The 24502-nt window shown below is 45.9% G+C and overlaps 1 protein-coding gene and 1 pseudogene across 1 annotated transcript in view; one reads left to right on the top strand and one right to left on the bottom strand.

Moving 5' to 3' along the window:
* The window catches only part of GPM6A (glycoprotein M6A), a 352026-nt gene that overhangs the window by 80648 nt on the left and 246876 nt on the right, over positions 1 to 24502 (top strand). The gene's annotated exons all lie outside the window — the stretch shown is intronic.
* LOC127047284 (ubiquitin-40S ribosomal protein S27a-like) lies at positions 14982 to 15584 on the bottom strand (annotated as a pseudogene).

Genomic DNA, 24502 nt, shown 5'->3' with positions numbered 1-24502 from the left:
TGCTGGACCCAGGCTAAAGGGATTTCTAGCCTGTTTATGAAACACCTGGGGATTTCAAGCAGTAAAGCAAATGCCGCTTGTCACTTAAGAATCTGCAGCCTGCTTGTGTCATCTTAGTGTGAGAATCTGGTCTTCCTATCCAATTTATTTAGTATATTAAGTTTAATTTGCGTTTTTGTTCATTTGTTGGATAATCTGCTTTGATCTGTTTGCTCTCACTTATAATCAGTTAAAATCTATCTTTTTGTAGTTAATAAACGTGTTTTTGCTTTATCCAAATCCAGTGTGTGGGAATCATAACTCGCGGTAAAAGGCTGTTTCATATTCCTCTCCACATTGAGGGAGGGAGTGAATTTTATGAGCTTACTCTGTACAATTCCTTGTGCAGCACAAGATGGTATAATTTTGGGTTTATACCCCTGAGGGGGTGTTGTATAGCTTTCTCATGCAGGGGCTAGTCAGAGAACCTGCTTGTAACTGCAGTTGGGTGTGTCCCTACCTGTATGTATGCTGGTGGAAGTGCAGGCTGGAAGGCTTTGTAGCTTGTCACAGAAGTACAGTGTAAAAGGGAGCTCAGGCTGGTGGGTCGAGGGGACCCAGTGACACCCCAGTTCCAGGTACCACCTAGAGGGAAACCTGTCACAGTGGATTCTTCCTATTTTCCCCCACTTTATACTCAATTTTCAAAGTCCTGCACCATAGTCCATGGCCTGCTAACCCAGGGTGCCTTCAGAACTTGTAAATGCTGATTCTTTAGTAAGCCATGAGGGTTGCCATTGTACAATAGGGCTTAAAGATGTTTTCACAGCATTTGACACCTCTGATATACAAAGGAACAAACACTTAGGCCTTGGCTACACTGGTGCTTTACAGCGCTGCAACTTTCTCGCTCAGGGGTGTGAAAAAACATCCCCCTGAGCGCAACACGTTACAGTGCTGTAAAGCGCCAGTGTAAACAGTGCCCCTGCACTGGGAGTGTGGCTCCCAGCACTGTAAGCTAATCCCCACGGGGAGGTGGTGTGCATGCAGCCCTGGGAAAGGTGGTGCTGCGACCACACTCGCACTCCCGCGGCAGTACTGTACACCTGCAAGTGTAGCCATACCCTTAGCCTAATGCTATGTCTATACTAGCACTTTTGTCCGCCGGAATAGTTGTTTCCCAGGGCGGCCCCTGGCAGCACTCCCCGGGTGGCCGTTGCAGCACCTGCCAGCGGCCACTGGGCTGCGGCTGACCCCGTTCCCGTCCCCATCCCCCTTCCCCACAGCAGTACCCCCCCAAGGTGAGCGCTCCCCAGCACCAGCAGCTCTTCGCCCCCTCCCCTAGTAGCAGCTCCTCTGCTTCCCCTCCAGCAGCAGTCCCTCCAGATGCCCCCCTCAGCAACAGCCCTGGCACCCCCCAAAGTGACCTGCTTAATATTTATTCAGGGGTATTTATAATAAAAGTCATGGACAGGTCACAGGCTGTGAATTTTTGTATATTGTCCGTGACCATGACTTTTACTAAAAATCCACGTGACTAAATTGAAGCCCTAGCCATAGTAAATAAGAATGCAGAGAAAAAAAGATAGATTTGGTTTTGGGCATGAGGTTGCTGCTTATGTTATATGTTTACTTTTACCATGAAAATGCATTTTCTGCTAATTCCACATGCAGCATCGTATTACGTATGTCAGAACTTATTTATATTTAATTCCTGTTTTACATGTTCTCTTAAGGGCCATTTTTTTCTGCTTGTGGGGAAGAGGCGAGAGATAGGAAATACAATGTTGTGCTATAGTTTCACAGGCTTCGGTTTTGTGACTTCAGTTACCCAAGACAAGGGATTTAAGCACCTCCTTGCACAGCTGTTAGAGCCCTTGGCAATTATAAAAATGGATGTGTGTTATAAAAAGGGAGAAGATTGACAGAAGCATTTTAAATTGATATTCAAGTCCGTGTGGCTGATTCTGATCAGTTTTACTGCAGGATGACTCTGTTGTCTTCAGTACAATTCCTGCTGATTTACATCAGCATATTTGAGGTTGAAATTGGACCCTGTGGCCCTGGCTCTCCTGTCACACCATTTAACTTCATGGCATTAAATTGAGTTGCTTCCAATTTATGATGCAAGGTAAGTAAGAAGATGATCAGGCCCATGTACATATATCCACACTTACAGAAGTCATTATCATAACACTTTTTTGCATAGCATGCTGTGTTTTAAAGCACCACACAAACATTAATGAAGAAACAATGTTCTCTGCATATAAAATGCTGTCACATAAATACATAGCTTCCACGTATTAGAAGCCAATCAGGTTGTCTGTACTTAATAGTATTCAGTGTCAAGAAAATCTGACTGCCATTGGCAATGGGTGAATTCAGCAACATTGTTTCCAAGGAATTGTGGTGTAGCAGCCAGCAGCATTTAGTTGATTGTGGCAGTATTAAAGGACAGTAGCTATACTGTTGTTACCTGTAATTGCTTCTTATTCTTCTGAGTCCTCTGACAGAAACCAGTTATTTCTTTAGACTTGCATTAAAATCAGGTTAGCTCTGTCCTCCAGTGGATTCAATCACAGAAAAACAAATTTATGGGAGATCTGTATCGCAGATAAATGTGTAACTGAGGCTAGCGCAAGGCAAACTGGAGAAAACAAATGGGGATAATTTTTTTTTTTAACTATTACATTTTTCCCCATCTCATGTTTTTGTGGAAAACACCACACTTGGCAAGATATGATCAAGCACAAATTTTGCACCACACATCAAGCTTTTAATAGTGAAGAAATTCTGAGTCTCTATATGGGAACTTTAGATAAGTATAGAGATCTTGCAGTGGGTATTAAGATATGCATGCTAAGAGCACAAGCTGTGAGCTTGTAGGTTCTTTGGGTGGATCATATAGCAAATAAAGGACAGTGCAGCTCAAGACCCTGGGCCAGATGATCCCCTTCTGTATGCAAGGAGTCAAAGAGGACTGACGACTCGATGAGGTGAAGCTTGTGGAGTTTTCAGGACATCACATTTCTAATGGGAGACTCCAAAAGACACCTCCAGGTAAGATAAGCTATCCTGAGTTCTTGTGTATGTGTGTGATTTCAATGGCTCCTCAGCACCAGCAGGAACCATGCTACCGTTGGGTGTGTTCCTCTGCAGATCCTCAGTAAAAACTGAGGAAGGGACTCACAGGAATTGATGGTGCTTCCAGCAAGGGACAATGCCTCAGAATATGGATGGTCTCTGTCTTCTCTTTCTCCTATTCAGCTGGCCTTTCCTCCCCCATCTAGTGACAGCAGTTTGTTGACAGACACCCCCTCCCCCCCAATGAAAGCATTTCAGTAGGTCCTTAGGAAAGGTGTAAGGAATTATGGCATTCAAGGGAAAACCTTCTTGATCACACTTTCTTTCAATTATAGAAGAGAAGGATTTGAGCCCCTTTGGATTTGGTTTTGTTTAACCTAAGGGGATAAAGCTTTCCTGTCTGCTTTAGGAAGGTCCTGCCGCACAATGTGAGAGTTAACTAAATCAGTTTTCAGAGTAGTTCAGAGTAGATCGGTGGTTCTCAGCCAGGGGTCTAGGGCCCCCTCAGGGGGCCTCGAGCAGGTTTTTATGGGGAGCCTCCAAGCAGGGCCAGCATTAGACTCTCTGGGGCCCAGGGTAGAAAGCTGAAGCCCCACCACATAGGTCTGAAGCCTGAGCAGTGTAGTTTTGTGGGAGGCTCTGTGGCATGGGGCCCCAAGCAATTGCCCTGCTTGCTACCCCCCTAATGCCAGCCCTGGCTTTTATATTCAGAAAAGCTGTTACTGCAGCACAGGGAGGCCATGGAGTTTTTATAGCATGTTGGGGTGGGGAGGGCTCAGAAAGAAAAGGTTGAGAACCTCTGAACTAGATGGCATGTTGAAAGTTCAACTCTTATTTATGCAGAGTGTATCTGATGGCAGTGCAATTCTTCACAGGAAGGAACAATAGAGTCTGTTTTTGGAAGTGACTCCCATCATTTCACTTCTATATTCTGAAGGTGATACCCTCTTTTTTTTTTTTTTTTTTTTTTAAATCAAAGTAACACTTAGAAGCTGTAATGAGCCATATTCAAATGTTTCACTATGCAGCCTAAATAACTTTTTGGTTTAATGTAGATTTTTTGTATGTAATCAAAACATTGGGCTTCCAGTAAGCAGATAAACAAATTTAACTTGAAGGTTGACATAACATGCTAGCACCATTTATGTAATAATTAATGTCATTAAAATAAGAACACATAACCATAAAGCCCCACTCAACTAGTATAACTAAGTAGTACATTTCACCACTGGACCAAAAAAAGGAGGAATCAATAGAGTCCCAGAACTTATTTTTATTTGAGACTTCATTAGCAACCCAAAACAGTTTAAAAGGCCTCATATCACGAATATGTAAATGTCCAATTAATGGAAGAATTACAGCTGAGATTCCAAAATACATGTTAGCGTGAAACAAGGAATGAGAAAAGCAATTAACACCTGGGTAATGACAATTAGTATGGTGAAGGGTTTGGATAGCTGTCACTGTGAGAATCAAGGGACATCAATCACTATGTAATTCTTTACCAAACACTGTCTGAGCTCTGTCAAAGTGTAGTTGTGGTTTCTGATGGTTGTTGATGGAATAGACCAGGGGTTCTCAAACTTCATTGCACCGCGACCCCCTTTTGACAACAAAAATTACTACATGACCTTCGGGCGGGGTGGAGGGGGAGCAAAGCCTGAACCTGCCCAAGCCCCCGCTGCCCTGGATGTGTGCATGGGCGGGGGGGAAAGCCAAACTGGGGGAGGAGCAGAGCCATAACTAGCTATTTTTGCGCCTGAGGGAAGAATATAAAATTGTGTCCTCCCCCCCCTCCATATAATTTCATAGTAGTTATTTTGAGTTTTAAAAAAAAAAGTAAATAACAATAATAATAATGATGATAATAGAACGTTTCATTTAATCATAAGATTTGCGTACAAAATCAACTAATACATGTAAGGTGTGCACCATAGTGCATCATGAACTGTCGGTTGGGGCTCACAGCCCTGGTGCAGGTGTTGGGGTTTGCCTCACACTGGGGTCAGGGTCGGGACTCACAGCCCGGGGCATGGGTCAGGGTCAGGGTCGGGGGCTCGCAACCTGGTACAGAGATCAGGGTCGGGGCTCGCAGCTGCACACTGGGGTTGGGGTTGGGGCTCGCAGCCCGGTGCAGGGGTTGGGGTTGGGACTCGCAGCCGTGCATCCTTGTCGGGGTTGGAGCTCACAGCTGTGCACCTGCGTTGGGGCTCGTAGCCCCGCAGCTCCACGCAGGGTTCGGGGCTCTCAGCCATGCGTCACGGTCGGGGCTCACAGCCTGGCGCAGGGGTTAGGGTTCACAACTTGCAGCTGCACGCCGGGGTCAGGGCTCGTGACCCCCCGAGGGACCCCCAGTTTGAGAACCAATGCTTTATAATTACTGTAGGGTGTATTCTATTTATTTTCCATTTACATTGTACATTTGTCATGATGCAATGTGCATATTATGTGATTATAATTTTTCATGAAATAATAAGAATTAAAAAAATTAATTTGCCTTTTTCTGCGCCCCTCAGCTTTGTGCGCCTGAGGCAAGTGCCTCACTCGCCTCGCCCTTGTTACGGTACTGGAGAAGAGGGGCAAAGCCTGGAGCTTCAGCCCCAGGCAGGAGGCCTGTAACCTGGGGCCTGCTACCCAGGGCTGAAGCCCTGGGGCTTCAGCTTTGAACCCAGGTGGTGGGGCTAGGGCTTTGGTCCCAGGCCTCAGCAAGTATACCACCAGCCCTGTTGACCCACTTTGGGATCCCGATCCACAGTCTGAGAACTGCTGGAATAGAGGCAAAACATTTTTGTCCGTTTCTGGCAGTGATGCTTCCAAACTCAGTTCCATAGGTTCATGTTTTTTCTTAAATGTTGATAACTTTGTTAGGCTTCCTTTGGGAGCCCTCTGCCTTTGTTCTCAGGCTGTCATTCAAACAGATATATAGCGTTAAAGGGGAAATTGAGTTTCAATGTTCTGGTGGCAATCCACTGGAAAATAAGTCATGATACCTTGACCTGGGTGATAATGATGAGGGGCATATTAATAATGGTAAAATTGCTATCCATTTTTGTGAAAATATTTTTAATAAAAATTTCTAATGAAAATTTTAGTTCTGAAAATGTTTGGCTTTGTGGTTTATCCCTTTTTTTCATTTTAATCCTATTGGCCCTCCCCCTTTTTTCTATTTCGATCCTTAAAAGCAGGGTGGGCAGGAGGAAAGGAGTGTCAGGGGCCAGAAGTGTTCTATATTGATGAAGCACAGTAACTCCATACTAAGTCATCCCAGTTAATGTGTTTCGTTGTTACATTGCTGATCAATTAGGGAACATGCTCGTTGTGCAGTGCTCTCTTATAACGTTGTTTGGCAGCTGCCTGCTTTGTCCACTGCTGCAGAAAGAGCAGCCCATTGGAGCTAGCTGGAGGGGGCTTGGAACTAGGGTGGACCAGCAGTCCCACTATCAGCTCCCCGCTCCCCTAAGTTCCCTGTGCGGCAGCCGACCAGCAGGCTATCAATTGCTGTCAGTTCAGCTGTCCCTTCCCGCGCTGCCATGTGCTGCTCCTGCCCTCTGCCTTGGAGCTGCTCCCAGGAGCCTCCTGTTTGCTGTGTGGGGGTGGGGAAGAGGGGGGCTAATGTAAGGGTGTCCCCCTGCTCCTGCCTCCCGCTTATCTCATCTCCATAGAGCGGGGCGGGGGCAATGTGACAGGGCTCAGGACAGAGAGTGCTTGCTCGCAGCAGCTGCTGTCTCAACTTGCTGATCTCCTTAAAAAGGCAATGTACTTAAAGTGCAGTCAGCATACCTAAAGGGGCAATGCACGTCTCTCTCTCTCTCTCTCTCACTCTCTCTCACACACACACACACACACACACACACACACACACACACACACACACACACACACACACACACACACACACACACACACACACACACACCCCGTGTGTGTCTCTGTCTGCCATGCTGTCTCCCCTCCCTCCATTTGTGCTGCCTTGCAGAGTCTGAGGCTACATTAACAACAATGTGTAACCCGTGAGGGTTCAGCCAAGGGCTAGTTCATCGTTTAGCAGTATTCCCTGGGAAATATCCCACCGTCTGACTTCACTACCTCAGCCAAGCTTCACAGTCATTGCTGTGCACAGTATTACATTTTGTTTAAAACTTATACTGTGTGTGTGTGTGTGTGTGTGTGTGTGTGTGTGTGTGTGTAGTCTTTTGTCTGGTGAAAAAAAATTCTCTGGAACCTAGCCCCCCATTTACATTAATTCTTTTGGGGAAATTGGATTCGCTTAACATCGTTTTGCTTAAAGTCGCATTTTCAGGAGCATAACTACAATGTTAAGCGAGGGGTTACTATATTCAGTGAAGGCGGTGCAGAGTTGTAGAACTCTCAAGAGTGCAAAAACCCAACCACTCACTTGTGTTACATTCACTTAAAATTGGTGATTCTAGAGCTGTCTCAAAACAGGACAAAAAAGCATTGGAAATAATCTCTCAAACACTTGATGCTAGGTCACAGGAATCATGGCTATTCAATTCATGGGAAAAGGGCCACTTCATTGAGCAGTGATATGCAAAAGGCAAGGCAGGCCAGCAAAGTGGTATGGCATTAAAACAAATTATACTTGTGCAATGTTTGTATAAAACACTATTTTTGAAATAGGCTTTGAGAGTCACTAGATCCTGTTTTGACAGCTGTTTAGGAAAGAGAGCTGTAGGCACTGTCCCAGCTAGTCTGGGAAATAGGGGGTGGTAAGGGGAAAAGAAGACAAATACAGATGTTGATCTGTCCTCATACAGGTGAAAAAAAAAATGCCCTGATATTTAAACGTGCATTAGAGTAAACACCTTGATCGTATTAAATAAACAGGGTGAGAGAGGACTCTCTTGTTAATTTAGACTAAAACTGTGTGGCTCCAAGTAAAAGCAAACCTTTATGAAGGGGATGTCTCTCTTGAGTTAACTAACAAAAACTTGCTGGCCCCAGAAATGGGAATAATTTGGCAAGGATGGAAGTCTACTTAGTGATATACCCGACACAGATATGTACAGTAAACATGACTGAATACACTTGATCTCCTATCATGGATGGAATACATTCTGTTTCTTTGGCCTGGTCTACACTACACGTTTAAACTGAATTTAGCAGCGTTAAACCAAATTAACTTTGCACCCATCCACACAACGAAGCCCTTTATATCGATATAAAGGGCTCTTTAAACTGTTTTCTGTACTCCTCCCCGACAAGGGGAGTAGCGCTGAAATTGATATTGCCATGTCGGATTAGGGTTAGTGTGGCCGCAATTCGACGGTATTGGCCTCTGGGCAGTATCCCACAGTTCACCTGCTCTGGAAAGCAATCTGAACTCGGATGCAGTGGCCAAGTAGACAGGAAAAGCCCCGCGAACTTTTGAATTGCATTTCCTGTTTGCCCAGCGTGGAGCTGTGATCAGCACTGGTGGCAATGCAGTCCCAAATCCAAAAAGAGCTCCAGTATGGACCGTACGGGAGATACTGGATCTGATCGCTATATGGGGAGACAAATCTGTTCTATCAGAGCTCCGTTACAGAAGACAAAATGACAAAGCATTTGAAAAAATTTCCAGGCTATGATACAGAGTTCAGAGATGGGCTACTAGGATGATCCGAGGAATGGAAAACCTGTCCTATGAAAGGAGACTCAAAGAGCGTGGCTTGTTTAGCCTAACCAAAAGAAGGTTGAGGGGGGATATGCTTACTCTTTATAAATATATCAGAGGGATTAATATTAGGGAGGGAGAGGAATTATTTAAGCTTAGTACCAATGTGGACACAAGAACAAATGGGTATAAACTGGACACTGGGAAGTTTAGACTCAAAATTAGACTAAAGTTTCTAACCATTAGAGGAGTGAAGTTCTGGAACAGCCTTCCAAGAGGAGTAGTGGGGGCAAAAGACATATCTGGCTTTAAGACTAAGCTTGATAAGTTTATGGAAGGGATGGTATGATGGGATAGCCTAATTTTGGCAGTTGCTTTTGGCGGTTGATCTTTGATTGAGCAGGGGGTTGGACTAGATGATCTCCTGAGGTCCCTTCCAACCCTAATAATCTATGATTCTATGATTATCAGCAGGTAAGTATGCTCAGTGGTCTGTGATGGGATGTTATATGGGATGGGATCTGAGTTACTGCAGAGAATTCTTTCCTGGGTGCTGGCTGGTGAGTCTTGCCCACATGCTCAGGGTTTAGCTGATCGCCATATATGGGGTCGGGAAGGAATTTTCCTCCAGGGCAGATTGGCAGAGGCCCTGGAGGTTTTTCACCTTCCTCTGCAGCGTGGGGCATGGGTCACTTGCTGGAGGATCCTCTGCAGCTTGAGGTCTTCAAACCACAATTTGAAGATTTCAATAACACGGACATAGGTTAAGGGTTTGTTATAGAAGTGGATAGGTAGGATTCTGTGGCCTGCTTTGTGCAGGAGGTCAGACTAGATCAGGCCTGCACAACTCGTAAAGCTGCGAGGGCCCCATTACTCCAAAGAAAACAGCTGAGGGCGGAACCCCCCGGCCCAGCGGAATCACTCCGTCCCAGCACCGCCCAGCCCTGCAGTAACAAACCCTCCTTTCCCAGTGCTGCCCCACCAAAACAGCTGGGGGCCAAAAAGGAAGGTTGGGGGTGGGGAGGTGATACTTGATTTTAAATCAACCAGGGGCTCCCAGCTGAATAGCTGGCTGGGAGCCCTCAGGGTCAAATTAAAGGGCCCAGGGCTCCGGTGGCTGCGGGAACCCGGAGCTTTGTGGGGCTGGGGCAGGGATTTAAAGGGCCCAGAGCTCCTGCTGCTGAGGGGAGCCTGAGCCCTTTAAATCCCAGCCCCAGCACATCCGCTGGAGCTGCTGCTGGGATTCAAAGGGCTCTGGGCTGCCCATGGTGGCGGGGAGCCCTGAGCCCTTTAAATCTCAGCTGCGCCTGAGAATCTCTGCGGGCAGCTCAGAGCCCTTTGAATCCCAGCCGCCGCTGGGATTCAAAGGGTTCAGGGCTCCCCACAGCTGTGGGCAGCCCAGAGCCTTTGAATCCTGTCCGCAGCTGGCAGGGCCGGCTTTAGGAAGTGCGGGGCCCAATTTGAACATTTTCGGCAGGGCCCTGGCAAGGATGACTGAAAAAAAAAAAAAAAGTAAAAAAAAAAAAAAAGGCTCTCATTTCTTAGCAACCGGTTCCCTATAAAAAGTTATGTCACAGTATGTATTTTTTGTACCAATAGGGTTACCATACGTTCGTATTTTCCTCCTGGATGGCGATTTAAGATCCAAAAAGCCTGACATGTCTGGGAAAGTACAGATGTATGTTAACCCTACCTAAAGTTCTTCTTTTTAAAAAAGATGTGTCTGAACTAGAAATGAACTTGGCCACTCCCTGAGGGTGTGCTAGGGTGCACGTGTGGGTCCCAGCTGCTCCCTGCCCACCTCATTGAAGCAGGTGTGCAGGGTTACTTCCCTGGGAACTACAGGGCACCAGTGGACATGGGGCTGGCTGGAGGTGTGGGGGAGGTGGCTGGAGGTTAGGTCTGGCTGCAGGCTGGGCAAGGGGTGTGGGGCAGGCTGGAGACGGCGTGTGGGATGGGCTGGCTGGCTTCAGGCAGGGCCACGGGGGGATGCAGCATGGGTTGGCAGGGCTGGAGACAAAGGAGTGCAGGACTGGCTGGCTTCAGGCAGTGGGGTGCGGCAGGGGTTGGCTAGAGACAGGGAAGGAGGTGCAGGGCTGACTGGAGACGGGTGGTGCAGGGCTGAAGGCAAGGCAGGGGGTGAGGGGCTGGCTGGAGACTGGCTGGCTGCAGACAGGAACTGGTTCAGGCAGGGCAGGAGGTGTGGCAGGGCTTGGCTGCGGGCAGCTGGTGCAGGTACAGGGGGTACAGCTCATCCTGTATGGTGAGTGCCCCCTCCTCCTGCCTCCCCCACCAGGGTAGCAGTAGCAGCCCGTGGCTCAGGAGCTATTTAAAGGGCCTGGGGCTCCCCTACTTCCACTGCCCCAGCCCTGTAAATAGGTGCAGGAGCCCTGGGGAAGTGGTGGGGCTCTGGGGGCTATTTAAAGGACCAGGGCAGCAAAGGCATCTGGAGACCCCCCCCCGCTACCCCAGGACTCTGGGGGCTATTTAAAGAGCTTGCGGCTCCCCTGCTTCTACTGCCCCAGCCCTGTAAATAGCCGAGGGAGCCCTGGGGAAGTGGTGTGGCTTCAGCAGCTATTTAAGGATGGGGACGGAAGAGGCAGCTGGAGCCCCGGCCCTTTAAATAGCCCCCAGAGCTCCTGCTACCCCAGGGCTCTGGGGGTATTTAAAGGGCCCGGGGCTCCCCTTCTTCTACTGCCCCAGCCCTTTAAATAGCCACGGGAACCCTGCGGAAGTGGTGGGGCTCCGTTGGCTATTTGAAGGGCCGGGGCAGTAGAAGTGACAGGAACCCCAGACTTTTTAAATAGCCCCCAGAGCCCCAACAGCCCTACCCCAGGGCTCCAGCAGTGGTGCTCTGGTGGCAATTTAAAGGGCCTGGGAGCCACAGGCCTTTTAAATTGCCCCCTGAGGAAGCTGGGCCACCCCGTTACAGCGCACTGGCTTTTGCCGGTACACGGTACTGGGGCTTGGGCATGTGGCCCTCTTAGGGGCGGGCTGATTCAGGGCAATTGGTTGAATTGGCCTAAAGCTGGCTCTGGCAGCTGAGATTTAAAGGGCTCTGGGCTCTCTGTGGCTGCGGGCAGCCCAAAGCCCTTTGAATCCTGACTGCGGCTGAAATTTAAAGAGCTCTGAGCTCGCTGTTGCCTGCAGCTCAGAGCCTTTTGAATCGTGGCCGCGGCTGGGATTTAAAGGGCTCTGGACTCCCCATCACTGCAGGCAGCTCAGAGCCTTTTGAATCTGGGCCGTGGCTGAGATTTAAAGAGCTCTGAGCTCCCCGCCGCTGCGGGCAGCCCAGAGCCCTATGAATCCCAGCCGCGGCTGAGATTTAAATGGCTCTGGACTCCCCACCGCTGCAGGCAGCCCAGAGCCTTTTGAATCCCTGCGGGAGGGCTGAGATTTAAAGAGCTCTGAGCTCCCCGCCACTGCGGGCAGCTCAGAGCCTTTTGAATCTTGTTGCAGGCCTCACAGTGAGCCTCTGCGGGCCACATGTTTTGCAGGCCTGGACTAGATGATCATAATGGTCCCTTTTGACCTTAAAGTCTGAGTCTATGAGAGTCCACAGCAGGGACTCAGCACAGTGCTGCCTGACACGCGTAATAGAAAGCCAAAGAATCAAATGGACGCTCATGGAGGGAGGGAGGGGGGACTGAGAACTCCAGTTATCCCACAGTCCCCGAAAAGCATTTGCATTCTTGGCTGAGCTCCCAATGCCTGAAGGGTCAAAAACTTTGTCCCGGGTGGTTCAGGGTGTAGCTCGTCAATTTACTCCCCTTCCCTCTGTGAAAGAAAAGGGAAAAAAAATCGTTTCTTGCCTTTTTTCAATGTCACCGTATGTCTACTGCATGCTGCTGGTAGACGCGGTCCTGCAGCACTGAAGAGCAGCATCCCCTCCCCTTCCTTTCTTGATGGCAGACGGTGCAAAATGGTGGAAAACCGTCCTCAACATCCCGTGAGTGCCCCTGGCTGGCCTCGGTGAGGTCAGCCAGGGGCATCTGGGCAACAATGGGAATGACTCCTGGTCATTTCCGGCAGATGGTGCAAAAGGATTGAAAACCATCCTCATCATAGTAACTGGGGGCTGAGCTCCATCAGCCCCCACTTTTCATATCTAATGAAGATTCTGTACTGCGTGGACAATCATAGCAGCGGGAGGCTGCCTCCCCCTCATTTTATCTCACTAAAAAGTCGGTGTTTCTTATTCCTGTATTCTGTATTACTTCATCACACAAATGGGGGGGACGCTGCCACAGTCGCCCAGGAGGGTTGGGGAAGGTGGGAAGCAACGGGTGGGGTTGTTGCAGGGGCACCCCCTAGAATGGCATCATCATTTCTGCAGGATCTCTGGGGCTCTGACCCAGACCGGCTGTGCTCTCTGGTTCTCTAGTAGACTTGCCCCATATTCTAGGCAGGACTGACTCTATTTTTAGACAAAACATAAAGAAGGGAATGACCTAAGGAGTCATTCCCATTTTTGTCCATGCGCCCCCAGCTGACCTCAGCGAGGCCAGCCAGGAGCACCCATGACAGCAGCAGACGGTCCAAAAGGACTGATAACTGTCATCACCAATTTCCAATTGCAGATGGTGCTATAGCTGGTAACCGTCTCTTTAACCTTGCAGAGGCAAATGAATGCTGCTGTGTAGCACTGCAGTACCGCGTCTGTCAGCAGCATCCAGTACACGTACGTTGACAGTGACAAAAGGCTAAAAGGGCTGCATGGTTGCCATGCTATGGCGTCTGCCAGGGCAATCCAGGGAAAAAGGGCACGAAATGATTGCTGTTTCTTTCATGGAGGAAGGTTTGAGTGATGACATTTATCCAGAATCACCCGCGACACCGTTTTTGCATTGGGATATCAACCCAGAATTCCAATGGGTTGGGGAGACTGCGGGAACTATGGGATAGCTATGAGATAGCTACCCACAGTGCAACGGTCTGGAAATCAACGCTAGCCTCGGTACATGGATGCACACCGCCGAAATAATGTGCTTAGTGTGGCCGCGTGCACTTGACTTTATATAATCTGTTTTAAAAAACCGGTTTATGTAAAATCGGAATAATCCCATAGTGTAGACATACCCTTTGTTACAAATTTAGCTATTTCAACTATTTTCACCATTTTGAAGCTTTTTATCAAATCATTCAGAGCCCATTGATAAACAAAAATCACCAATTTAAAAGCAGCTCACTGTACAATATACTGGTGTCTCCCTGACTTAAGTTTAACACTGACTTTGCAATATATCTGTACTTGTAAGTGTACAGAATAACATAATAAAAATAGAATCTACAGCAGGATGGGAATTATTTGACCAAATTATTTTCAACCAAAAAATGCCTTTTAATTGAAACTGTTTTTTTTTTTTGTGGGAAAAGATCTCTTTCAGCAAATTTCTTGACTCAAAAAAATTTTGAAAAAAGTTTCAAAATGGTTGAAACTTCCTATTTTGACAATTAATTACTGAAAAATTCTGGTTTTATAGTTCCAAATGGCATGTCTTTTAGAAATTTAAGCTTATTAGGATAAAAATGAAATGTTTCAATTGACCCAACAAGCCTTGCTTCAAAGATTTGAGAAGAACTGCACAATACCTGTTACAGTCACTCAAATATTCCATACTATAGGTCATTTCAGATAAGTGACTATGAAACCTTTACACTGCCCCTTGCTATAATGCATTCTCTTATTAATTGTTTTTTTGAACAGAACAGAATGGAAGAAAAATTAAAAATACTGGACTTTTGCTCCTTTATTATTTAAAGAGGAACTGAAAGGTGTCTGTTTTAGTTGAATATATATTTATAATTATATAATATATATTCTAATTTAATTTAGAGGAAACAATGTTACGGTTAATGGTAATGATTTTATAAAATTCTGTTTTTATTACTTCACGTCTCTTTTAGTAGCTAACAGTGAGAAAAGGAAGATTTTGTGGTTAAGGCCCACCGGACTGAGGCTCAGAGAGTTCAGTTAATTAAAAAGTAAGTGGCTACTGATTTTGAGTGCCTCTATGTTTTTTTGGTACCCAGTTTATGACATACTGAAAGGGCTTGATTGTCAGAAAGTTGTGAGCACATCCACCCTCTGAAAAGGTGTCTCAAACTGAACATCCTAAATCTGAGGTACTCAAAATAACTTTTCATAATCTTTGCCATAATCTTTCTCTGCCTTAGTTTCTTATCTGTAAAGTGAAGCTAATGATATTTCTGTACCTCACAGGTGTTTGAGGATAAAACTTATTAGTGCTTGGTAGATAGCTAGCATTCTAACCATGTATTTTTTTTTTTCTGAGAGCTGGTTTTTTTTTTATTAACACAGATACATTTAATTGTCTTCTGGTTTGTTGAAGCAGTATGTCAGGCAGCGCTTGCCACAGTAATGTCTGTCAAAGTGACTGGCCATAAAAACTCCAGCCCCACATTCCTCAGAGGGGCACTCTTGGCGCAAGTGACTGATTTTACCATTCTCGTCCACCTTGTAATATTTAAGGACAGCAAGCTTAACCTTCTTTCTCTTATTTCTGTTCTTCTTGGGGGGTAGTGTAAGACTTCTTCTTTCTCTTCTTAGCACCAGCACGAAGTCTCAGCACAAGGTGAAGAGTCGATTCTTTTTGAATATTGTAGTCAGACAGCGTGCGTCCATCTTCCAGCTGCTTGCCAGCAAAAATAAGTCATTGATCAGGAGGAATTCCTTCCTTATCCTGGATCTTGGCCTTCACATTTTCTATAGTATCAGAAGGCTCAACCTTGAGGGTGATGGTTTTCCCGATCAGGGTCTTCACGAAGATCTGCATGGCGCAGCTGGCACCTGCGGGCAAGGGGAGCGTGGTCAGATGAGCACGCAGTGAAGGGAGATGCGAACACTCCCCACCAACCTGCTCGCGGAATGGTGGATGCTGGTAGGCTGCTACTAGAACCCTCCATGCCAAGAGGTTTCCTACTTTTACAAATTGTAGGCGTAAGTGAATGTGCAGATCTTCTCAGCCCTTTCAAGCAAGACGACTGTCTTGTGCCTTTGAGCTCTAAGATCACTTCACACATTCCTTCAGAGGATAGAATTTAACTTGTTTAAGCTTTCAAAAAGAAACACATTCTAAGGTCACAACACTAGAAGCTAGAATTTCACAGATCAGTCAAGATGTATTCTAGAATTTAATCTCTTCTGGGATTTTTTTTTAAATTGAATTGGGGTTTTAGTAGTCCTTTGTATGTTCTCCTCACCCTTTTAGAGCTGGGAAGGGAGCAAATAAAATAGTCCAGTTTATTTTTTACTGTCTTGTGTATACTACAATCTTTATATTAAATATTTTAAATGTTTAACAAAATTCAGATCGTGCCTACAACATTTTCCTGAGAAAGTTAGAATATGCAAGGATTCTTTCACTATTGATATGATCATAGGAGAAGGAAGCTGTGATTTATTGTCAAAGTGCCTACCTTTTCATAATAAGTGTATCTAAAATATTCTTACTAATAATTTCTTGTATAAATGTCAAATACTGTAATGCGTTGAAGTGAAAGAAGAGGATTAAGAGGTAAAGCACTGTGCCATTCTGCTGTTTCAGGCTAATTAATGTAGTGAGATGGACTCCTTTTTCCCTTACCCTATTTGATGAGAAGATGCCTATTTTATTTCATGATAGTGGGAACGGGAAACAGGCTTCAAACCAAGGCTTTGAAATTTCTTGCTGTTGCTGCTGCTCCTATTTGCTGATTGATGCCTTTTTCCATTGTGGGTAAAAACTCAGTTCTCTGTGATTTTGTATTTTTGTACTACCTGTGCATAGGATGTATTGCTGAGCAACAATTAGCCAGGGCGGCCTTATGCTTTTGCTACTTTTGCAAAGTGCTTCACACACATTTTCTCTGTCATGGAGAGACATTATTCTGTATCTTACAGGACCAAAATGAATGGAAATCCTACAAAGCAAGATTACTTGAAATTCAAGTCCATCTTTAGCATTTAAACTAGCAGGGTAGTGGGCATAATTACCTGCATACTAAATGCCAGATTTCATGATATCATTATTTTTGCTAACTTGTTTAACCCATAATATTCATATCTTCTGTTATGTTCATCAAAAGACATCGAAGTTCCTTTGCAAAATGCTACTTAATACCAGATACCGGTGGTTCTTCAGATTCTAATTAAGGGTCTGACTGTTCAAGTTTCAGAGGGGTAGCCATGTTAGTCTGGATCTGTAAAAGCAGCGAAGAGTCCTGTGGCACCTTGTAGGCTAACAGACGTCTGTTAGTCTATAAGGTGCCACAGGACTCTTTGCTACTGTTCAGGTTGTGCACATAGAGTTCTGAGTGAAGTCAGTCAGTGTCTTGTAGGATCCAGTCTAATTTGGTATTGATTAATTTGCTATACAGAACTTGTATCCCTTAATACATTCAAGAACAGCTGTGCATTTATGGTTTTCAGAGGTGAGTATCTTCTTACCTAGATAGTGTCCAAAGGCACTGAATCTATGCGCATGTAAGCAGGTGAAATTCTCATCTTGCTCTGAATAGACACAAATTGCGTATACCTGTAGTCAAACCTAGCCTCTTCTTGTGGCTTTGCTTTAGGCCAGTGGTCTCCAACCTTTTTATGCACAAGATCACTTTTTGAATGTAAGATCAACCCAGGATCTACCCTGCCCCTTCCCTGAGGCCCCACCGTGCTCACTCCATTTCCCCTTCCTTCAGTCGCTCACTCTCCCCCACCCTCACTCACTTGCTCCAATCTGGGGCAGTGGGTTGGGATGGAGGAGGGGGTGCAGGCTCTGGGGGGTTCAGAGTGTGGGAGGGGGCTCCAGGCTGAGCCTGGGGAAGGGGTTGGGGAGCAGGAGTGAGGGGCAAGCTCTGGGAGGAGTGCAGGGGTCATATGGTCACACTGTGCCTAATCTCATAGAATCCATTGGACATTTCATGAATTTTACTTTTTATTAGTGTCATTTGTGGTTTATATATCCAAAATCCTTCATGGACTGTCACAAGTCAGTGTAATATTCTTAGCTGTGGGGTGTGCCTTGGCTGAGCCTGAGGCAGGGAGTTGGGGTGCAGGAGTGAGGAGTTCAAGTTCTGAGAGGGAGTTTGGGTGCAGAAGGGAGCCCCGGACTGGAGAAGAGTGTTGGAATGCAGGAAAGGGTGAGGGGTGTGGGTTCTGGGAGGGAGTTTGATGCAGAAGCGGGCTCTGGGCTGGGGGAAAGGGTGAGCGGTGTGGGCTCTGGGAGGGAATTTGATGCAGGAGGGGCTCTGGGCTGGGGCAGAGGGTTGGAGTGTAGGAGAGCGTGAGGGGTATGGGCTCTTGGGGGGAATTTGAGTGCAGGAGGGGCTCCGGGCTGGGGCAGAGTGTTGGGGTGCAGGAGAGGGTAAGAGGTGTGAGCGACCTGGAAATCGTGATTAACTGGCAGAGGCTCCAAGATCAACCAGTCAATCGTGATCAATGGGTTGGTGACCACTGCTTTATGAGAAACTTGAACAACAAAAGCAAAACAATGTTCAGTCTTAGCTGAGCCTCAGTTTCCCTCTTCTGTCCTAGAACTGGATCCACAAAGAAACTTAGGTGTTGCGCTATTCAGCACTATGCATTGCATTACCTAACTTCTAGGTGCCTAGAAAATCACAGGAATGACAACCATAGGCGCTGACTTACACTCTTTCCCCTGGGTGCTCGACTCCACTCCACCTCTTCTATGAGGCTCCACCCCCATTCCAATCCCTTCTCCAAAGTCCCTGCCCCAACTCCACCCCCTCCGTGCCCTTATTCCAACTCCTTCCCCGAATCCCTGCTCCGGCCCTGCCTCTTCTGCACCTCCTCCCCTGAGCGCACCATGTTCCCAATTCTGCCCCTCCCCCCACAAGTGTGCTAATGTTGCCAAACAGGCATCTGGCAGCGACCAGACGGGAAGTGCTGGGAGGCAGGCAGAGGAGTGGGGACATGACACGCTCGGGGCGGGAGGGGAGGAGTTGGGGAGCTTGGCTGCCGGTGGGTGCAGAGCACCCACTCATTTTTCCTTGCGGGTGCTCCAGCCCCAGAGCACCCATGGTGTCGGTGCCTATGATGACAACAGGATCCACAAAACCTGGCAGGTGCGTAGGGTCCCCGTATACATGGGGAGAAAGGGGTGCCTAAGAATGGGATCCACAAAAGCTAGTATGCTAGGCAGGGAGCTGCCTAAGCTAGCCAACATGAGATGCTGAGGAGAGGATGTGTCCTAAGGCCCTCCCCTGTGTCACAGAGAGAGGCACCTAAGTCTGGGCTGCAGGGAACCATCTATCTCTGTTAACAATCCACAACCCATAGCGCCTCTCCTGGAGGCAGGTAGCTTAGGCTCCTAAGTCATTTCTTGTGAGAATGAGTTCGCACGTTCCTTGCTTTACACAAAATGGCTAGAAGAGGAGAAGGAGGTGGTGCCCATCTTGCAAGTTTTAGCCCTGTGGTTAGGGCACACACATGTGATATGGGAGACTCAGATTCATTTCCCTCTCTCTGCTGGAGGGGAGAGAGGATTTAAACAGGGGACTCCTACATCTCTGAGGGCTAGTCTACATCACAAAGTTGCAGCGCTGGTGAGGGGGTTACAGCGCTGCAACTTAGGAGGTGTACACATCTGCAGGGCATCACCAGCGCTGCAACTCCCTGTTTGCAGCGCTGGCCGTACTCCCGTTTTGTCTCAGGTGTAGAGAATCCAGCGCTGGTGATCCAGCGCTGGTAATCAAGTGTAGACACTTACCAGCGCTTTTCTTGACCTCCGTGGAATAAGCAGGTATCCCAGCATACCTGAGGAAGCCTCTGGTAATCAAGCTGGTCTCCTTCCCCGGTTTGCTCTCGCGTTCCCCGAACCCCGAGCAAGCAGGTCTCCTTCCCTGCGGTTTGCAGGGGGGTTCGGGGAACGCAAGAGCAAACCGCGGCGAAGATGGTCTCCTTCCCCGGTTTGCTCTCGCGTTCCCCGAACCCCCGAGCAAGCAGGTCTCCTTCCCTGCGGTTTGCTGGGTGGTTCCGGGAACGCGATAGCAAACTGCGGCGAAGCTGGTCTCCTTCCCCGGTTTGCTCTCGCGTTCCCCGAACAAGCAGGTCTCCTTCCCTGCGGTTTGCTGGGTGGTTCCGGGAACGCGATAGCAAACCGCGGCGAAGCTGGTCTCCTTCCCCGGTTTGCTCTCGCGTTCCCCGAACCCCCGTGCAAGCAGGTCTCCTTCCCTGTGGTTTGCAGGGGGGTTCGGGGAACGCGAGAGCAAACCGCGGCGAAGATGGTCTCCTTCCCCGGTTTGCTCTCGCGTTCCCCGAACCCCCGAGCAAGCAGGTCTCCTTCCCTGCGGTTTGCAGGGGGGTTCGGGGAACGCGAGAACAAACCGCGGCGAAGCTGGTCTCCTTCCCCGGTTTGCTCTCGCGTTCCCCGAACCCCCCTTGAAGCTGCCCAACAGCGCTGCAGTGTGGCCACATCTAACACCACTTGCAGCGCTGGTTGCTGTAAGTGTGGCCACTCTGCAGCACTGGCCCTATACAGCTGTACTAATACAGCTGTAACAACCAGCACTGCAAAATTGTAGATGTAGACATACCCTGAGATGAGTGCTCTAATCACTGGGCTGTGGGTGTTCTTAGGTGGGTCTCTCTCAATCTCTCACGATTCTACGGTGGGGAAATAAAGAGTCATTGGAGCAGGGGGACTGGACCCTGGGTCTTCTACCTTCCATATGGGTGCCCTAAGCACCCGACTGTAGAGCCACTCTCATTTTTTCTCTCTCTCTCTTTCTGTCCCACAGTGACTCTTTAAGTATTTATCCACAGTGGAGCAGCTTTAGCAGGAGGGATTGAGGGAGCCCCATATCAGAATATCCCATAGTCCATTTATTAGAGTACTCACCTGAGAGGTGTGGGAAGTCCCTATTCAAATCCTTTCTCCCCTCTGGCAGAGAAAAGGAAATGACATTTTGCCTGTACAAAATAGAGAAAAAAACAGTCCCTGCACCACAGAGCTTGCACTGTAAGTAGTGACAAAACAATGGTTGCAGACATTCTCACTCTGATCATCTGGAGCCATCTTAGGGTGCTGCAGGTTTAGTTTAAAAAAAAAATAAAAAAGAAAAAGTATAGGAAATAGAACTTGGGTCCAAAATATTACAAAACTAAGTGCCAAAAATTTCCAAATCCGTATGCAAATACCTGAATGTATGGTCAGAACACCCACTAACTTTCAATGACTTTGATCACTGCTAGGTGCTCAGCCCTTTTGAAAATGAAGCCTAATTTTAGACACCAGTTTTTGAAAACGTTGGCCTGTTTGTTGTAACAATGGCCATATTGAAAAGAGAAATGGATTCTAAGTAGGGTCTCGAAGACAGAAGGAAGGTGGCCGCCTTACCCAACGGGTTAAAGGGAGCTCCAGGTATGTTGGGATATTTGAGCTGAGCAAATGGAGCGAGAAGGAGAATAGGAAGAAATGAGATTAGAGATGTAAGCAATGAATAAGTTGTGCAGGATGTTGAACTTAAGGAGGAAACTCTTGAACTTGATATCGATGGCAAGGGAAAACCAGTGGAAAGACTCAATGGCCCAGCCAGGAAGGTGAATTTTGGCTACTGTGTTCTGGATAGAATGCAGATGAGTGAAGTGGAAATCAGGGAGGCTAGGAGGGAGGAGGATGCCATAGGAAAGCATAGTTGTTTGAAAAAGGCCACTGTCATTCTAAATGAGAGTATCTATATGGGGAGTTACACAGTGGCCTTTTTCAAACTACTATGCTGTATCTATCGATCTATTGATCTATATAAAATGTGTGAGTGCATGTGTGTATAGTGTAGTAGAAATAATTGCAGAATATGTATCTTGTAGCAAAATTATGTATCATTTATTTTTAAAATAAATTGAATAACCATCCATGAAAGGAAGACAGGAGTTTTTTTCTATAGATATAGAATTTTATAACTCAAGAATTTCAGTGTAGTCACTTTTCTCAAAGGATGTAATAGCCCATAGTTCACAATAGCTGTGTTTCTTCCCCACACATATTGTGTGGTGTGGTTTTGTATGCATTATCTTCTTACAAAAAGCAAACCATTTCTCTTATTCATTTATATAATTTGAGGAGGGAAAGAGGCTCTATGAAATGAAATTCCTTGTTTATGTGAAAATGTTTGCAATGAGTAGATTTTTGTGTTATGGCAAACAAGCTTTGGAGATATATAGTGGCTCTCAATGATGTGCTACTGTTGTCATGGAAATGGAGATTTTCAAGTAGGTTTATCTGCTGTGCTTTGCTTTTTATAGGCTTTCTTTCATTGGAAGCTGGTTTTGGACAGGCATCCTTGCACTTCAAGGAGAACAGCAATCCTTCCTTTATCATCCCTTTGTTTCTTTTCTATGCCCATTAGGATTTCATGATGTTAACAGATCTGAAGGTACCAAGAGAATACTTAAGTCTGACAGCAGTGCTTAGCCTCAGGCTGTAGAAAAAGAGGGCATGGTTTTAAGGAAGAATGAAAAGAAATAGAATTAAAACTTTCCCTGGACAAGTCGAAATGCATACTATTGGCATTTGCATTTTTCATATTGATGTAAACTGCAAAAGGTTAAATTACTGATGGAGGGTAGGAAATCTGTAAATTTTTTTGAATCCTTACTGTACATTCATTAAAAGAAAGATGTTTACTTCTCTTTAGGAAGGTTTTTATGTTAAAACCCAATTGTCACATTAGTAATATGTTACATTAACATAAATTGCAAGGTTATATGGCTCTGCACAGTGTTATTAAAAGTGAGTCAGTTTCATGTGGACCGGTAAGTATTTCCATTACATTGCACATATTCAGAATTGGAATGAACTTTTGTTATCTGGATATTATGACTTGAGTCTCTGGCCATGTCTACACTGGCAAAGGTACAGTGAGACAGCTGTACTGATGCAGCTGCGCTGCTGTAAGAGCGCTTGTGTAGCTGCTCTATGCCGACGGGAGAGAGCTCTTCTGATGACATCATACAACCACCTAAATGAGTGGCGGTAGCTATGTCCGTGGGTGAAGCTCTCCCATTAACATATCACTGAATACACGAGCGTGTATGCCAGCAAAACTTGTCTCTCTCAGGGGGGTGTAGTGTAGACATGGCCTCTAAGTCCACAGTGATCACAGATGCATAGTGGTGTCCTTTGGACTCTCACCTCTGTCAAAGGAAGGAGGAAGATGTCTCAAAAGCAATCAGATTTCAGAAAAAAAACTGGAACAGTGCCTCCTATTTCATGAATCTCTGTCTTTCAACTGCACCATAATTATTTTTGCTCTGTTATGCTCTTTTTGACTCTTATTGCCCCAATTCTGTATTGCAATAGTATGACAGAAATGTCGTTGCAACAGAATTCGTAAGAGCTAGTAGCTGCAGAGAAATAATAAGCAAAGGGGATCAAATCCTTTCCTGTTTCCATAGGTGCACAAGTCCTGATATAAAGAAAAACCACTGTAGGGAGGCAGGGGAGAGAATCACAAGGGAGTTTTCTATACTACACCTCATACCGCAGTGTGCTGCATGTGAGTTACAACCCACATCATTAGATAAAAATGTAAATAATCTCAGTCTGAAACAAATTCATATGTTTGAGGTTCATTTTAATGCTGGCTGAAATCTTCTCCAATCATACAAATCTTAATTAGAAAAGAAACAGCACCTTTTTTGAATGTATAAATTTGTACTGCAGAGAATCCAAGCTGCCAAAGCTGTGGAACTGTTGTGAGTTATAGTGAAGATTATACTGGGTGAATAATCCCTTTTTAAAAATTCTCTTTTATGAAATAGCTGAAATATTAGATAGTTGATGCTCCTTCAGTCAGATTGTTAACATGTGAGCTTATTTGCATAAATTAATATGGGCATTGGACGGCCTCTCATTTTCTATTAGACTATTTTTATGTGAGCTAATTTGGATGAGCCCAAAAGAACTATCAGGCAAAGATACATCAATACATCAATATCTAATGGAAAATCTGTTACTGGCAGTATTGTTATCATAAAGCAAGGTGGAGTTTAACAAATCTTTAACATTTAAAGAAACAACCCAAATATGAATATTCCAATGTGTTTTCACATCGGTTCTCCCCCATCAGCTTCAGTGGTCAGGACCAAGAGAGAGAGCCACTGCGTATGGATACATCTTTCTTTTTTCTTCTGTAGAAAAAGCTGTAGATGAATATTCTAACTGAATAATATGCGTAGTTAACTAAATGTCTTTATAAGATGTATTGTTTATGTGTAGAGCCACCGTTAAAAGCTCAGTACTTAATGACAAGCTCATTGTTCTTGTTTTGATTTAGAACTGAACCAAATTTTTAAATAGTAAAATCATCTGCAAAATGGAATTGATTTTCTCCACACAGCTCTAATTATTAGTGTCTCTCCACTGCTGATACACCTCTCTGCTCCGTGATCAGCACTAGTTTCATGGCCCCACAAGCGTTTTGCTATGGGTCTTTCCTAATTTGGAGGACCAAAGAACGTAAAGAAGAATCTTGGCTTATTTACTTAATAAATTGAAAGTTTCTATCGCTTTTCCCTGTTAAAGTAGCCTGAAAAATGTAAGCTAATGTAAAACACTGCAAAACTAAGCTTTTTACATTCAATTGAACAAGATGTTCTCTGGTATTTCACTCAATTCATGCAGAAAGCTTGTACAATAATTATGTTTACAAGGATGACCAAACCAACTCATATTGTTTTAACTTTATGCAATAGTTTTTTGTATGTCAGCACCTACTGCAGATCAGAAACCATACTAATCTAGGGCCAGATTCTGCCCCCAATACAGCTTCCATTATTTTAAGTGACAGCTGGGGGGTGCTTGC

Source organism: Gopherus flavomarginatus, chromosome 3 (assembly GCF_025201925.1).
Source record: "Gopherus flavomarginatus isolate rGopFla2 chromosome 3, rGopFla2.mat.asm, whole genome shotgun sequence".
In the NCBI taxonomy this organism is placed as follows: Eukaryota; Metazoa; Chordata; order Testudines; family Testudinidae; genus Gopherus; species Gopherus flavomarginatus.
Note: the sequence above shows the minus strand (reverse complement) of the source record. Positions and strands in the feature narration are given on the sequence as shown.